Source organism: Pelodiscus sinensis, chromosome 4 (genome assembly GCF_052426305.1).
Source record: "Pelodiscus sinensis isolate ZL-2025 chromosome 4, ASM5242630v1, whole genome shotgun sequence".
NCBI lineage: Eukaryota > Metazoa > Chordata > Testudines > Trionychidae > Pelodiscus > Pelodiscus sinensis.
This window is the reverse complement of record NC_143055.1, coordinates 71,995,955-72,014,252: the sequence shown is the minus strand read 5'-3', so window position 1 is coordinate 72,014,252 and position 18,298 is coordinate 71,995,955. Positions and strand designations below refer to the sequence as shown.

At 43.4% G+C, this 18,298-nt stretch overlaps 1 protein-coding gene across 1 annotated transcript in view; it reads right to left on the bottom strand.

Moving 5' to 3' along the window:
• SPOCK3 (SPARC (osteonectin), cwcv and kazal like domains proteoglycan 3) overlaps positions 1-18,298 on the bottom strand; it is a 356,641-nt gene that overhangs the window by 125,013 nt on the left and 213,330 nt on the right. The window lies entirely within an intron of this gene.

Below are 18,298 nucleotides of genomic sequence, written 5' to 3'. Positions count from 1 at the left end.
TCTGGTTACTCTATGTGTTAGGCCTACCGTGCAAAACCAAAACTACAAGTGGCATCTTTTTACAGCATCGGAAAACTGTTAAGAACAGACAAAAACAGTGGAGTATTCATGAGTGGGATAGATAGGTCAAGTGGATCCCAGTGTTTCAGGTGAATCTGGTTGAAGGAGGTTACAGAAGGAAGCAACTTCTGCTAGAGTCAATGAAGATTCTACTCTGCCTCTCTAAAGCCAGTAAAATTGACTTTCAAAAGGTACAGAAGACATTCTCAAGTATTTAATAAAACTTCAGAGATAAGTGGGAACCTTCACTGACATTACACAGGGAATGGTAGGCCTCTCAGGCTTTGTCTACACTACGTGCTTTGCCAGAAGAGGCAATGCAAATTAAACATGGATTAGCATTTTCTCTTGCTTCATTTGCATAATTTCTTCTGGTCCATTTTTGTGCAAGGGGTTTTTCTGCAAAACCCCCTTTTTGGCACAAGATCCAGGGGAGGCATAAAGATCTTGTGCAAAAAGGGTTTTTAGTGCAAAACGGACATGTCCACACTGCTTGTTTTTGTGCAAAAATCCATTGTGCAAAAACAGACTGGAAGAAATTATGCAAATGAAGTGCGAGAAGATGCTAGTATGTGCTTCACTTGCGTTGCCTCTTCCAGCAAATCGCGTAGTGTAGCCATAGCCGCAAAGTTACGGGTGTTTTAATGGAAGTTCAGAAAAAACACTTTTTTAAATTTTCTGTTTTACAAACAAATGTTCAGAAATGTGAGCATAAACCATTGTCCACCTACTGAATATATCAAACTAATTTCATAGTTAATTTTAGTAGCTTTGAAAGGGACAAAAAAGAAGTCTAGAAGAAATTGACTCACTTTCTGAAAGTATACAATCATAACACATAGTGACAGATATTTGAAGTTAATTAGCATGACCGCTATTTGTGCTTTTTTAGTGGTACCTAGATTTGGCAAAGGAATTTTATTTTTAAGCCTAGGGGATAAAAAACACAAAAGTTACTCAGAAGATTCAATCTACATTGCATTGTGCATGTGGCTATTTCAGAGAAATGTACATCAGTGCTTCTCAGTGGGTTAAACATAGCTCAGCTCCTTTACTTTAGCACTAACTACATTCAGATTTTTCTTGTTATTACAAACATGCTATTGCTAAACACACAGCTGTCGTTTTTTTAAAAAAAAATCCTGCTTAAGATTTGCTTGGTAATTAAAAAATTCCTTTGCTCTATATACCTCTGCAGCACTAAAATTCCACTTTGCCCTTCAGGGGACTTCTTGCCCTGCAAAGCGAAAAAGAAACCCTCTGCAGGAGAAAAAAAATACTCTCGTCCCACAGAACAGAGGGAAATTTAAGGCACCCTCGGAGTAAGGCTATAGTAAAGAACGGTGAAACTTTTAAACACTAACATAAGCTATTTTATAAATGAAATAAATTACATCTTTCATATTGTGTTAAAGTTTTAAAATACATGTCACACCTAAAATGGTAACATGCTTTACACTTAACATCCTTTATTTTGCTAGAATTTGATTCTTTTAGATAGTACACTATATCCAGAATTACACAAATACACAGCTTATGATTCTATAACATTGTCATACTACATTAACAGCCTTTTTAGTTCAAAAAGCTTATTTAGCTCACAGACTCTTATTCATTTCACTTTAATAGGCAATAATCGCCTTGGGAATGGCAGAAGAAGAAATATGAAGCCTTGTAAAAAAAAATTCAACAGAGTATCATCAGGGTAGGTAAGAGACTACATAGAACAGTTTTATTATTTAGTGTGTGATAGGAGACTAAGTTACCAGAGAAAGGAAATTGCTTACGAAGTAATATATTAGGGTTGCCAGGTACCTGGTATTGAACCAGGCAGTCCGGTATTTTCACCTCCTGTCCGGTAAAAAAAAAAAAAAAAAAAAAAAAAATCAGAAAATATCGGACACATAAAATGTCCAGTATTTTCTGATTTTTTTTCCCAGCCAAGAGGCGAAAAGCCCAGGTGCTTACTCCCAGTTCCTCAGGGGAGTTGTCCATCCCAGAGCAGGGAGACAAGATGGCGGGCAGCCGCTGGCAGCCTGTTAGGGCCAAAAAGACTCAAAAGCGTTTCTTAAAAGGGCCACTCTGTTTTTCGTGTGTGTTTTTTGGGGGGTTTTTTGGCTTAAAAACTCTCAGGGGCCTTTTTTTTTCAGTATTTTTTCAGAAATCATCTGGAAATCCTATAATATAGTTAAAATAGCCAATATTATGAATATTGGTAACAGAGAAATAGCAACACTGACAGTTATTCAAAAAATTAGTCATCACATACATTCAGGTATACTTAAGTCAGACATAAGGCATGGATAGCAAATCAATAACATGTATTCCCAAAATATTACAGGCTCCCAACTTAGCAGACGTTTGCTAACACCACAATATAATCAGGATGGTCCAGAATACTGAAACAACTAGGAAATAGAATCACAGAACTGGAAGAAACCTCAGGAAGTCATCAAGTCCAGTCCCCTGCACATGACAGGACTAAGCACTAAGCATTCCTAACAAGTATTTGTCTAAACTGCTCTTAAAAAATGTAGTGATGGAGATACCACTGCATCCTGGGCAATTTATTCCATTGCTTAGCAAGCCTGACAGGAAGTTTTTCCTAATGTGCAATCTGAAAGTCCCTTGCTACAATTTAAGACCATTGTTTCTTGTCCTATCATCTTAGGTAGCAAAAAAGATGTACAAAATCTAGTGACGACTCTATGTAGTTGTAAATCAATATGTTTTAAGAGTTACATCAACCAGTGAAAATGTATCTTTCATAAGGAAACATGTGAAGTACAAATGGAAAAGTATTAACGAATATTTCAATCACTCCTTTATATCACCCTGAGACGGGGCAGACAGCCTCGCCATGCTGCCCCACACTGTCAGAAGTGGCGGAGGAACCGCGGGGTAGCCCGGGGCTGCATTGATCCCAGAGGGTGCGACCATGGCGGTGGAGCTGCGGCCCGGGGCGGCGCTCCTGGATGACATTCCCTGTGACGTCACCCCGGGACTCCCAGGGAGCCGGATGACGCGGGCGGGGGCGGAGCCAGCCGGGGACGCGGAATGGCGGCCCTTTCAAAAGGGCCGAGAGAGGCAAGCAGAGGAGAGGAACGCAGAGAAGCCGGAGACTCCTGCTGCCGCTCGGAGAAGGCAACGAGCGGTGAGTCTCTCCCCACGGTGGGGAGTAAACTAGTTCAGACCGGGGAGAAGAGGCCCAGGGCAGGGCCGTGGACCCCGTGAATGGAGGATTAAGGGGTCTCCACCATTGGCAAGGGAGAACCTTCCCTGCCTTAGGGCCCTGGGCCAGGACTCGGAGAGAGGGAGGGCCCGAGTCCCCTCCCCGGTCCCCCCTGACCTGCCTTGCGGCCGATCCCGTCGGCTACGACAAAAGGCCTGGCCAGGGGTCTCTAGATACGAGGGAATGGTATCGCCTCCTCCCGGACTTGGGTGGGGGCGAGAGACTAATCAGTTACATGTGGTGGAGAATGTGGGCATGACCCCGCCCCTGAGGTAAGGGGCATAGGGTGTCTCGGTGGGAGACTCTTTCAAAAAAAAAAAATGGACTCGGCCCGATCGCACTAACAAATCGCTAATTCCCTGAGCAGAAACATGGAGGTGAACAAAATCCTCGAGTGGCTGGTGGAAAACCAGAAGCAAATGCAGCAGCAGCAAACCCAAGCATTGCAGCAGATCCTGGATAAGTTTCAGGAACAGCAGGGGCGAATGGTCCAAGAGCTGCGAGAGGCCCCGATGGGTACGGGCACAATGGGAAGTGGACCCACCGGGATGGGGAGCAAGGAAGGTATGGTGGGTATGCAGCTGCCAATTCGGTTGGCCCAACTAGGACCGGAGGACGACCCCGAAGCCTTCCTCATGACATTCGAGCGGGTGGCCATGGCCGCTAAGTGGCCGCAGGAGTACTGGGCGACCCTCCTAGCCCTCTATCTGTCCGGGCCGGCACAGCTAGCCTACCGAGGGATGGCAGCCCAAGAGGCCCTATGTTACTACAAAGTGAAAGAGGCCATCCTGGACCAGCTCGTAGTCTCGCTCGAGACATACCGCCAAAGGTTCCGGGAGGCCCGCTACGAACCGCGGGAATGCCCCAGGGTCATGGCCCAGTGGTTTAAAGAAGCGGGGATGAGGTGGCTCGAACCCGAGAACAAGTCCGGGGTACAAGTGGTCGAGGTGATAATACTAGAGCTATATGTAAAGATTCTGCCGGCCGAAGGTCAGTGGTGGGTGCGGCGGCACCTACCCGAGATGCTGGAAGAAGCCATAACCCTAATGGAGCGTTTCCTTGCTGCCGAAGGGTCCGAAGTGGCCCGGCCCAAGAATGCGGCAAGAGACACCCAGGGCGGGCCTCCACCACCGTGAGCTGGAACGAAATCCCAGCCCGACCACGGCCGCAGGACCTCCTTAAATCTAGGGCCGGAAAGGAGACTAGCCCCTCGGTGGAGCCGACCGGAGGGTCCGACGTCCAGCACAGAGAGACCTCACCACGAGCCAGAAAGGAGCCCAAGGCCCGAAACCGGAACCAGAGGGGCATGTTACCAGTGCGGCCAGGAAGGTCACTACAAAAAGGACTGCCCTCTCATGGACTGCACGTTCGGACAAGGGCCCGCAGGGAAGGTAAATGGGACCAAGCGCAAGTAACACACGGGATATGGGTGGGCGGACGGCGGGTGAAGGCGGTGTTAGATTCAGGATGCGGCCAAACAATGATAAGGGCCAACGTCCTTAAGCCCCGTAAACCCCGGGGCCCCCGAGAATACATGCGGTTCATCCATGGGGACATTCACTCCTACCCCACGACACGGGCGGTAATCGATGACGGGCAGGTGAAAGGAACCTGTGAGGTGGCAATCGCGCTCAAACTGGCCTATCCTGCACTACTAGGAAGGGACTGGCCAGGACTAGGCCGTTTACTGAGTAACTGGGGGCAAGCGCAGGGGAACCCGAAGGGGGAAATGCAAGATGGGCAGGTCCTAGTGGAACATGGAGAGGAGGTGGCAGGACCACCGGCCAAGACCGTACCTCAGCCAGGCACGCAGATAACGACACCCTGCCTAGAATTAGATGACTTTGTGTCTCTACAGCGGGAAGATCTGACCCTCCGCAACGCGTGGGCACAGATAGGAGCAGTGGAGGAAAGGGGAGGGCAGAAGACTCCAGGGACCCGCTTTGAGGTACAACAGGACCGCCTGTTCCGCGTCACCCCCGGGGAAGCAGGAGGGGAAGAGAGGCGTCAGCTGATCATACCCCGACCATACAGGGGAAAGTAATGGAGTTAGCCCACGACCACGCCTGGGCGGGCCACCTGGGAACTGAAAAATCGCAGCAACGAATCCTCCAACGATTTTATTGGCCGGGGGTCTACCAAGATGTTAAAGACTTCTGTGCCTCTTGTCCCCAGTGCCAACAAACATCCACATCCAAGGTACCCCCCGCACCCCTCTCCCCATCGTGGGAACCCCATTCGAACGCATCGCGTTGGATTTTGTGGGACCGCTAGAGAAGTCGGGCAGGGGGCATATATATATTTTGGTCATCATTGATTACGCAACAAGGTACCCTGAGGCTGTCACCCTGAGGAAGGCTACGGCCACCGCGATAGCAGAGGAGCTGGTAAGGGTATTTTCCCGAGTTGGATTACCAAAAGAGTTGCTAACCGACCAAGGGACTAACCTAACATCCAAAGTAATGACTGAATTATGTAGACTCCTCCAGGTGCGGAAACGCCGAATGTCCATTTACCATCTCCAAATGGACGGGCTCATGGAACATTTCAACCGTTCATCGCAGACGACCCCTGAGACTGGGATAAGCTGTTGCCCGCCTTGACGTTCGCGGTCCGAGAGGTACCCCAAGCATCACTCGGGTTTTCCCCCTTTGAATTACTGTACGGGCGACGACCCCGGGGAATCCTCGACCTAGTAAAATAGGGGTGGGAGGAACAAGCAACCCCAGCTCTTGGTGTAGCACAATATGTAGAGAAGTTACAAAAGAACCTGGGGCCTTGCCGAATGGGCGCGCGAAAACCTCCTGAAAGCCCAAGAGGGGCAACGGGCCCATTATAACTGTAAGACACAGGCAAGGATATTCGCGCCGGGTGACCCCGTGCTATTATTACTCCCAACGAGGGAATCAAAATTGCTGGCCTGATGGCAGGGACCTTTCAAAGTGGTGAGGCAGGTAGGCCCAGTAGACTACGAAGTCTTAATAAACAGCAACTGGAAAGAAACTCAGATTTATCACGTAAATCTGCTAAAAAGGTGGAACCCCTGGGAAGCCCTCTTGATCGACCCACGACCCGCAGACATCGAATTCGAGCCCTGGGGAGATACGGAAATAGCCGTATATCAGGCCAGGATCGAGGAGACGCTTTCTGAGACCCAGCGGGAACAGGTGAAACATGCACTACAACAATTCCAGGGGGTGTTGACCAACCGGCTGGGAAAAGCCCAGGGGATATGCCACGACATTATAACCGAACCAGGTAAGGTGGTGCGAGACCACCTGCGGCCATTACCACGCAAGCTATGGAGTGTGGTGAAAGAGGAACTCCAGGCGATGTTGGATTGACGGGTGATCCAAGAGTCGCGAAGCGAATGGCGAAGCCCGATAGTGTTGGTGCCGAAGTCTGACGGGTCCACCCGATTCTGCATCGACTTTCGCAAGGTAAACGCTATCTCCAGGTTCGACGCTTACCCCATGCCCCGCATAGATGAATTGTTAGACCGGTTGGGAAGGGCCCACTACCTTTCAACTATAGACCTTACGAAAGGATACTGGCAGATCCCTCTGGCCCCCGGAGCCCAAGCAAAGATAGCTTTTGCCACTCCGTTCGGGCTGTATCAGTTCATGAATATGCCCTTCGGCCTACATGGTCCTGAGGGACCACCAGGAGTATGCTGCGGCCTATATAGATGACATTATCATCTTTAGCAGGTCCTGGGAGCAACACCTGGGCCACATAACAGCCGTGCTAGGGGCGCTCCAATGAGCGAACTTGACAGCCAACCCAAAAACCATGCCGCTTCGGGAAAACAGAAGTTTCCTATCTGGGGTATACGGTGGGATGAGGGCGGCTTAAGCCCCTACTCGGTAAAGTACAAGCGGTACAGGAGTACCCCGCTCCAACCACGAAGAAACAAGTACGCCAATTCTTGGGGCTGGCCGGCTATTATCGGAGGTTTGTGGACAATTTTGCTTCCATAGCCGCCTTGCTGACCGATCTAACGAGCAAGGGGCAACCACAACGCGTAAAGTGGACGGAGCAATGTGACACTGCCTTTAAAAAGCTGAAACATGCATTAACTCACGCCCCGGTGCTAATACAACCTGATTTTAACAAACCTTTTATTCTACAAACAGACGCATCTGACCTTGGGGTGGGAGCAGTGCTAGCCCAAGAGGAGGAAGGGGAGGAACATCCAGTGCTATACTTAAGTCGTAAGCTATTCCCCCGGGAAAGGGGGTACACAACAATCAAGAAAGAGGCCCTAGCCCTTAAGTGGGCCATTGACTTGTTACGCTATTTTCTTCTAGGCGGCGAATTCACCTTGGTAACGGACCACGCACCCCTGCAATGGATCCGAAGCATGAAAGATACAAACCCCTGGATATTAAGATGGTACTTAAGTCTGCAACCCTACCAATTTGTAGTAAAACACCGATCTGGCACCACTAATGCGAATGCAGATTGTTTGTCGCGGGTACCAGAGCGGGAAAATGGAGGGGAGGTGGGGTTGGGAGAGGATTTAAGGGGGGGAGGTGTGTGACGGGGCAGACAGCCTCGCCACGCTGCCCCGCACTGTCAGAAGCGGCGGAGGAACCGTGGGGGAGCCCGGAGCTGCATCGATCCCGGTGGGTGCGGCCATGGCAGTGGGGCTGCGGCCTGGGCCGGCGCTCCTGGATGACGTTCCCCGTGACATCACCCCGGGACTCCCGGGGAGCCGGATGACGCGGGCGGGGGCGGAGCCAGCCGGGGACGCGGAATGGCGGCCCTTTCAAAAGGGCCAAGAGAGGCAAGCAGAGGAGAGGAACGCGGAGAAGCCGGAGACTCCTGCTGCCACTCGGAGAAGGCAACGAGCGGTGAGTCTCCCCCCACGGTGGGGAGTAAACTAGTTCAGACCGGGGAGAAGAGGCTCAGGGCAGGGCCGTGGACCCCGTGAATGGAGGGTTAAGGGGTCTCTACCCCCTCCATTGGCAAGGGAGAACCTTCCCTGCCTTAGGGCCCTGGGCCGGGTCTCAGAGAGAGGGAGGGCCCGAGTCCCCTCCCTGGTCCCCCCGACCCGCCTTGCGGCTGATGCCATCAGCTACGACAAAAGGCCTGGCCAGGGGTCTCTAGATACGAGGGAATGGTATCGCCTCCTCCCGGACTTGGGTGGGGGAGAGACACTAATCAGTTACACACCCTAATTTATATCAGTCCACCATAGATTAATGTAAGTGTCTAGGAGTACCAGAAAAAAAAAAAAACTTGTCAGCATTTAAGTGACAAACAAAATTGGGTGCTTTTTTAATTGCTGGGCCCATCCTTCCCTAACAGTGTCTGAAAAACCCGGTTTTGCCCTCAACTATAAAGAGGCCAGAGAGTCAATATAAAGTATCTGTAGACCTTCCCTCACAAAAGGAAGAATAGAAAATTGTCCCTAACCCAAGGAATGGCATGACAGAAGACAAAGGTAAGAATGAACAAAGAGATGGAAGATGCATTCAGAAGCAAGTATAGTATTACAGGTAAAAAAAATTCCATGTAATTGAAGATAATTTAAACTCAGACTGGATAAGAAATTTTTCAACTCCACTTTTTCAGGATTTGGCAAAACAAACTTTTCATGGAATACACAAGTTTCAACAAAACTTAGTTGGAAAGTTCTCAGGTCCAGAATGCACCTGAAAGAAATCAAGGGACAAATGTTAGCCAACAGCATTGTGGTCAGAACACTACCTGTGGTGCAGGACACAGTCAGTACTGTTCCTGCTTCAGTAATCTTAAACTGGGTTTCCCACATCACAATGAACATTCTGACCACTAAGCCATTTACTACTTTAGGTCTGTCTCTCTCTTTTCATGTAAAGCTTCTGACAATCTTGGCTTCATCCCATTGTAGAAAGGGACATTTTTCAAAAATCCTGGTTTTTGTGGGATGGATGAGAAATGCTTTTTATCCAACTCTATTTAAAAAAGATGAACATTGAAAGGACATTTTAAAAGGCTAATTATAGAAAGCTATTATATTTTTTTATAATGCTACTGAAGATAAAGAAGCAAGAGCACTGGAATGAAAAATAATATAGGCTTTGAAATTAATTAAATCAAAGCAAGCTTCCATAAAATGATAATCCAATTTAAGGAAAAAAACCCTTTCTTTTACAAATCCAAAAGAGAAAAGATTTCTAAAAGTTGTTTACTAAGGTGATGTTATTAATGTCTTCCTTTAAATTAACATACACATTTATAAAACAAACAACTTGGTTTTAATTCTATTTTTAAACTTGAAGGCAAATTTATTATAGACTTGTTTATAGTCCATGACCTATTTAAACATCAACAGAAAGAATGAGCATTTTGATAACGACACAGGCTTAAAGCAACTTGAAAGGATCAAATTATTTCCCCATTTTCTAGGTGAGCCATAAAGCCTGTAGTTGCATCAGGATACAATTAATTTGGAATGACACTGCTCAAATTCTTAGATGTAATATCATTTAAGGATCTTAGAAATACAGGTTGAACCTCTCTAGCCCAGCACTCTTTGGTCTGACAACACCCATGGTCCGGCATGATTTTAGTTAGCTGGATGTCCTCTTATCATGGCTATGGCCAAGTTTTCCGCAATCACAAAGTCTGTTTACAGCCATCAGTCCTGGCTCTCAGTGTTCTGTGCTATTAATTAGCTCTAATTTACCCCTAAATGCCTTCTAAGAGCCCAGTAAGTAGTGGAAGTATTGATAATGCTGCTAGACAATATTGACCTCCCATGGTTCAGCAAATTCTCTGGTTCGGCACTGGTCAGGGTATGCCAGAGGGTTCCAGACTAGATAGATTCAACCTGTATAGAAAATTATACAAACTTTTGTAACAACACAGATTATTTTAGTTCTTAGTATACATTGTTATTTTATATCTGGTTATTGTGAGGAATATTTTACTCATACATTGCTACTAGTTTCCTACTGGTATTCTAAACAATTACACATAATGGCCACATTGTCAAGTTATCCAATCAGCTATACCTCTGTAAAGTCTTGGACTAACTATAATATAGAACTCTGATTAAGAAAAATGAAACAAAAAGTTGAAACATTTTAGATGACTATGTTAAACAATCCAAAAAGGAATAAAACCAAATAATCTTTCCCCCAGCTATTAATTATAATTCATCATAAACCTATTATTAAGCTACAGCTGAGGCTATAACAAATTAAACACTGAAATTAATATCTGAGCCATGTCTAAAAATTAGTTCTTTAATGAATTTTGATGTAGGCCTGGTTGATCATTGATCTGTGAGCTTATCGTAGAGGGTACATGGTTTTGGCTAAAAGATAAACTATTTGCTAAGCATTCATATACAAATAATGAAAGTTACTGAAGTTGTGACAGGAAGTAGAAAAAAGATCAAGAGATCGATATAAAATTAGCTTAGCTATATGTACAAATGAGGTTTAGAGTGAGGCTCAACAGTAGCTGGCAATAGAAAAACTGGCATGAACATTATGTTCTTGATCAAAGGTACTGAAATAATAGGTGCTTGATGTAAAGTTATAAAATTTAACAACATATATTGTATAACAGTTTAGCAATACACAGTGTAATAACTCAGTAAATGACCACCAATATGTTGGCATCTTAGGGTAATTTTGTATTACAGTAACTAGGAAGGTACACTACTGATGTATCAAAACTAATGGGACATTAAGTGACAGAAGTCAGGTGTTAATGGTCACAATTTTAACTACGGTTAGATAGAATATAGTATGTGAAACCTTATCAGATATGGTCCCAGGCTAGTGTGCTTTTTCACCAATTGGAGTTGAAAAGTTTGTCTTTCAGGATATGCACATGCTCATGCAGTTTTGATCAAAGATCTTCCCAAGCAGTACCAATGGGTCTGTGCCTCTACCTTAGATACCCTCATACCCCAATAAAAGGGATATGAAAGTTGAACCCTCAGTTTCTCCAGTTCCTTGTCAGCTACAAAAGTACAACGAAAGGCAGAGGGCAAGGAGGGCAGCTAGTGGAGCACTTATAAGAACACACATCTCAAAGAACTGTAGTTACTACACATAGCGAATAACCTCTTACTCTTAGGCTGTGTCTACATTGGCCCCTATTCCGTAATAGGGATGCAAATGTAGCACTTTGGAATAGGCAAATCCGCGGGGGATTTAAATATCCCCTGCGGCATTTGCATTAACATGGCTGCCGCTTTTTTCCAGCTTGGAGATAAGCCGGAGAAAAGCGCCAGTCTGGACACGATCCTCCGGAAAATAAGCTCTTTTGAATAAGAGATCCTCCGGAAAAGAGCTTATTTTCCGGAGGATTGCATCCAGACTGGCGCTTTTCTCCGGCTTATCTCCAAGCCGGAAAAAAGCGGCAGCCATGTTAATGCAAATGCCGCGGGGGATATTTAAATCCCCCGCGGATTTGCCTATTCCAAAGTGCTACATTTGCATCCCTATTACGGAATAGGGGCCAATGTAGACACAGCCTTAATGTGTTTCATTAACATGGATTTCAGCCTCTCCTCCTTCAAATTTTTAGATCTGCTCCCCTTGAGAGGAATCATTTGCACTCTGCATTGGACAGAACATCAAAGAGATTTATCTGTGGATGGCCCCAGGTAAGACATATCTCTTGGAATACCTCACTGAACAGCTCCCATTCATGGTTATGGAAGTGAAGACTGTGTAACTACTCCTATGTTGGATTCTGACTTGCAATACGTTTTTAAGTAAAGTGATAGGATTTTCGCCACATTTGTAACATGATACTTTAGTTAACGATACACATGCTGGATAACTTTGCTGTTATCCCAGTTTTATATTGTCACGATCAGAATACACAAATGATTTTTTTATCTCATATTAGGAAAATATATTCAAATCTTCTCTCTAAAAATCCATACATAAAGAGATAATTAAATAGTTAATATAATTTCACAGTCACAAATTTATACACAAATTTAAGACTATTCTGAAAGATTCTTTATTATAAAATTGTATCTCCACCATATGGAGATCAACTCACATTTTATTAGTCAACATAAGATTCCATTTAAAGTATAATTTAAAAGAAAAGTAAAGTACAGGTTCTTGAAATAATTTTTAAAATTAAGAATAAAATGATTAATAAAACAAAAATACTAGTAAAATGTTCAAATATTGGCTCTATTATATACAAAATCTATAAAATAGATTCTCTATAATGCTGGAATGTATGCTCATAAAATCAAAGTCCTGTTAATAAAAGCAGGAAAATTTATTGTATACCTTGTACATTGATTTCAATAAACGAAGAAACAAAGAAAAATAATAAGCAGAGAAAAAGTACAAGTTGCCAGGTTACTGAAATATTATGAACTCAGCATTTTGCTCATCATGTGAGCTACATAATGAAAGGACTCCTACATGCAGTAGAGAGCACAAGAGATTCTAAAAGCCTTCTGACACATTTTTTCTTGAACAGATAAACCTCTCTCTCATGTGCTCTCCCTCTCAATGTGTTCATATTTTAATGAAAAATGTAGGTAGGAGCCTCATTATGTTAGCTCTACGAGATATTTTTCATAATTACTGAGAACTGTACTTTTTCTCTCTCACTATTTGGATTCGCTTTCGCTGGCTCACTGACTGATCCACTCTCTCACCAGTGAAATTAAAAGGGAAGAGAGGAAGCCATGAAACTAAAGCACTTGGGTGGAGGATGCACTAGGTCTTCATTTGCAAGAGTTAATGGCTGCATTTCCTGTCCCTGAGCTGTGTTTGAAAACAGTACAACAGTTCTCCAAAAGCTAGAACATGTTATTTGAATTCTGACATTTAGCATTCATATCTACTCATATTTAATTACTAATGCTAAAATGAAAATAATCATATTCAAGGGAGATGCTAAATTCATGGATGATATCAATATAGTGGGAATATCTTGTCTCCCAGCAGTAATACTCAAACCTTAACTAAGCAGGAAGCCCCACTAATGAAGACACTTAAATATTCCCTTCTACAACTGTAGTGGAAATGCGGAATACGATTGTGAGGTCAAGGAAATTAGGTGGTGTACCACAATCATCCCTTTTGTGCCTGCAATTTTTTTTTTTTTTTTTTACAGGCCTGGATACTCCAGGCAGCCATTTGTGCTTTTTGCTTCTTATTATCTTTTGTTATTCTCCGAGGGTATGGCTACACAGCAAAGCTATTTTGACATAACAGCTGTTATTTCAAAATAACTTTACTAGCGTCTACACAGCCAAACTGCTATTTCAAAATTAAATCAAAATAGCAGAGAGCTTATTTTGAATTTGGTGAACCTCATTCTACGAGGAATAATGCCAAATTTGAAATAGCTAATTCAAAATCAGTGCTATGAAGACACTTATTTCAAAATAGGGAGCCTGCAGCCTTCTCAGGTGCCCTGGTGGCCACTCTCTCTCCCTCTCCAGATCCCTCGAGCCCTTAAAGGCGTAGACTCTGGCCACAGTGCCTGTGCCAACTCCAAGCCTGCCAGCCCAGAGCCAGTCTCTCCTAGTAGGTCATGTGCTCATTTTGGTTGCCCTCTGCTGGACCCTCTCCAGTGCATCCACATCCTCTCTGTAGTGGGGGGAAGGGCAGAACTGAACACAATATTCCAGATGTGGCCTCACCAATGCCGAATAAAAAGGAATCATTTCTCTAGATCTGCTGAAAATGCTCCTCCAAATGCACCCTAATATGCCATTAGTCTTTTTGGCTACAAGGGTACACTGTTAACTCATATTCAGGGTCTCATACACTAATCACCAGATCCTTTTCTGCTGAACTGCTACTTAGCCAGTCAGTCGCCAGCCTGTAACAATGTTTGGGATTCTTCCATCCCACGTACAGGCCTCTGCACTTGTCCTTGTTGAACCTCATCACATTTCTTGTGGCCCAATCCTCCAATATGTCTAGGTCACTCTGGACCCTATCCCTACCCTCGAATGTATCTACCTCTCACACTAGCTTAGTGTCATCTGCAAACCTGCTGAGGGTACAATCCAGCCGCTCGTCCAGGTCTTTAATAAAGATATTGAACAAAACCAGCCCTAGAACCGATCCTTGGGGCACTCCGCTTGAACCGATCCTTGGGGCACCAACCAGACATTGAGCCATTGATCACTACCCTTTGAGCTTGACAATCTAGCCAGCTCTCCAGCCACCTTACCACTATCATCTACAGAGGAAGGATAGGTTACATCACAGACTGGACCACCAGTTGGGAGGAGGAGTAGGAGCAGAAGGAGAAGGAGCTATTTCCAAAGCTTCCCAGTTGCATTTTCTCCTGACAGTCAGAGACTCCTCTCCCAGGACATTAATTTATAGAGTCTAATGAGATGCATCCCTATGCTAACTGATTAGAATGTTTTACCCTTTTCATTCTTTGTAATCTAGAATTCTTTAAACCTCAGCTTCCCCATTGTAATAACTAGAACTTTGGAATTGGGTCATCATGTGGCATAAACACACCAGCCACCTCCAAAATCTCAGCTTTCACTTTAAAAGGGTATCTGTAAGGTAATTTATGATTACAAAGAAAACCTCAAACACTGTGTGCTGAGTGTACCTGATACAGAGATTTCTATGTGAGTTAGTAGAACACAAACTTTCCCTCCTCACAGTTATAAATTGACCCATTCATTTCAATGAAAGGTTGGTTGGCTCACATACTATTTAATTTCTAATATTTTTTTTAAAAAAAGAGTGAAGATCACAGATCTATAGGATTCACTTTGAGTGATATTTTATTTAGTACAGTCTCCTGTGAGATTCCCCTCCTCATTTATGTCTACAACAGGTTGTCACAAAAGGCTTCATCATGATTTATCAATTAAATTATTTCTGTAGCCTCATGACTCATGGCTGCAGATTTCCATTTTATCAAACTGAGAGAATACGCCCAAGTGTGTGTCTCAAGCTATGTCTATACTGCACAGTTAACCTGGACATTATAGTCAGGGTGAGAGCATTCCCACTTTTGGTACCATATCCACATTACTATGTCCTCTCCATTCCTGCACTCACCCATGTGTGTCTGGGGACATAATCCATGGATCTTCATACCCAAGAAACACTCCAGGTTTCTAGCTTACTCATATGTCAATTGCAGGAGATCCAGTCTGTCCTTCAAGGGGCTGGGAGGAATACAAGAACAGCATTCTAATGATTTTACTCTGTGTTCTCACAGTAAAGTTGGTGAGTTTTAGTCTCTTAAAGCGAAGCTTAAAGGCTAAAACCACAGAGAGAGACCCAGTTAACTATGCAATGCAGGCAATGCAGATACTGAGGAATGAGGATATTAAGTTAAATGTAATACCAATTGAGATAAAGGTGACAATGAAAGGAGGCTATAAATAACCACCACAGAATATGATAAAGCTTATGTAATTAAAGTTGTGTACCGGACATTTAAGTTGTGTAACCTTAAATTATAAATGGTGAGTATTTCGTTATTCCAAGAGACTGTGACTTTATTCTCTCACACATGGACCTTGCTAGCAAGGTCCATGTCTCTATCATATCAGGATTAGATTATTGTGAAGTGCTCTAATTGGGGTTACACCCTTTATTCATTTGGAAACAGAATCTTCTATAGAGAATGCTTCCCATGTGCTACGTGAAATAACTCCCTCTGAGCAAATGTCATTGGGATCTGGATCAACTGTTCAAGGGTGAAGTTTACAGGGCTAGATCAGTTCTTTCCCCATGTGATAATTGCTTCAGTAAAAATAAGAGTGGGAAACAGACAAGGTTATTGTTTCTGTACCACCATGAGGACCCACTGATTTTGAAATCTGTTTCCCACTGATCTTGATGAAATTTAAAACTCAGTCCCCCGCCCCCAAGCCTGACTCCTGCACCCTCCATTGCCCCAGCCCTAGCCCCAACCCCTAAAGGACCCAAGAAACACTGGATAAATCTTCTAATTACTACTTATTTCCACTGAGGTTAGAGATCAGACTGCAGCAATGTATATGCAAGTAGCAAAAGGACTAAAGGAGTATAAGAACTGAAATCTTGAGAAAAGCAAGAATACATTTTAATCATGGTTAGTCGCTGTAGAAATATTCAGAGTACTAGTGTGTCTGCAATAACCTGCCATTTGAATTTTAAACTTGCAAACAAAGCTAGTTGAAAAATAAAGTGACAATTGATAGCTGAAATGATAATTTTTTTGAAAAGAATTTTGAAAAAAATATGTGAAGATACTAGTTTTTCACTGGCAAAACTTCATTTGGGGCTTGATCTGCAATATGCAGATTTACCTATGTTCATGCTTTAATGAATCAGGGCCAGAACACTGAGCACAGTATAGGAATGTAGATTATTTATTTGTATTACTGCAGTAATAGAGGCCTCAAGCGAGACCAAGGCGCCACTGTGCTAGGCAACGCAAAAGCATACTGAGAGGTTGTGTCTGCTACTAACAGCCTATCATCTGAGGCCCTAAACCTGCACTGCTGAACCCATGCAAAACCAATTCAATTTAGCATAAAACTATAGTTGGGCTATGCAATTCACACACATTCAGCTAACATTTCTGCATCAGAAGACTATGGGTATGGGATTGACCATTGCAAACATGAATGCCAGCCACAACCCCTGTTCCCATTCAGTATTCTAGTAAAGTCAGTGGGAGACTGCATGAGCTGATGATGGTACCTGACAGTACATCTTTTCCAAGAAAAATTATCTGAACAGTGTTACTGTGTATTTCTTGATTTCTACTGAACTTGACACAGACATTGTAATTTATTTTTCTTTTCCAGAACAGCTGAGAATCAAAACTGAGGGAATGACTTTCCAAAAATTCTTCTACTGTCTTCAAGTTCTTCAAGAGAAAAACTTCCTGCTACTAAATTAGTATTTATTAGTGATATTTACAAGAGGGGCAGTGCTGGTGGGGGGGGGGGGGGAGACACATTAATATTATTAGAACTGCAGATGTGAGGAATGGCACTAGAATAATTCATAAAGTGTAAGATGAGAGTTCGGGAGAAGAAATGAAGACTATAAAAATGCTAAAGCCAATTAGAAATATGAAGAAACAGCATTTAAAATTTGCTGATTTCTCTGACATTTCCAGCTTATACTTCAGTTTCATTTGCTCCTTTACTATATTTGAAATTCCTTGTTTAGAACTGGTATGGTCTTCAAACTTGACCAAAATTATATGTTCTCAGTTCCTCTGTGTGCATCTATTTCAATTGAATTTTTTTTTGCTGATTATTTATATATATATATATACACATACACACACACACTTCTGTATAGGCCTTCTCTTTGTTTTCTCACTGTACAATACCAAAGAGCACCTCCAAGAACAGAACAAGGTGAAATGAAGATCCCATACCTAAAATAATATAATTTGTCTCAAAGACTGATATATAATTTTTGAGCTAAAGGCTCCATATGACATTTGAAATTTATTATAGGATTTGAGTTTTTAATAAGGTCCATCATTACTTTTGACATTTCATAAAAAGTGAATACACAACATATTCTCAGGTAGTCCCCATCCAAACTGCAGATCCCACCCAATCTCTGCAAGTGTCTAATTTACTCTTTCCGCTTTTATTCACTTTTGTTTCTATTTATTATTATATTTTCTCAGCTTCACAGAATTTCATATCCAAAATGTGGAAATGTTGGGGGGCGGGGATAGCAACAGTTCATTACTGCTGGATTCAATGACCTCCTGCAGTCTCTTCTAACTCTATGATTCTTTGATTACACAGTGTAAAGTTTATGTGAAATAAACTTGTAATGTATTGTACTATGAAATATTTTACATTGTAATGACATAACAGAAAACTTCAAGCTGGCAAGATTTCTTCACAATGGCACACAAAAAACTAGCTTGAACCAGTTCCAAAACTCCAGAAGGAGAAGAAAGAATTATCTTCCTCTAGTGAATAAATGTAGCAAAGCCAAGCTATGCATTATACCTATTAATCAATTCTATCTATCTTTGTGGATAACTGCTCCAAATTGCTTCTGT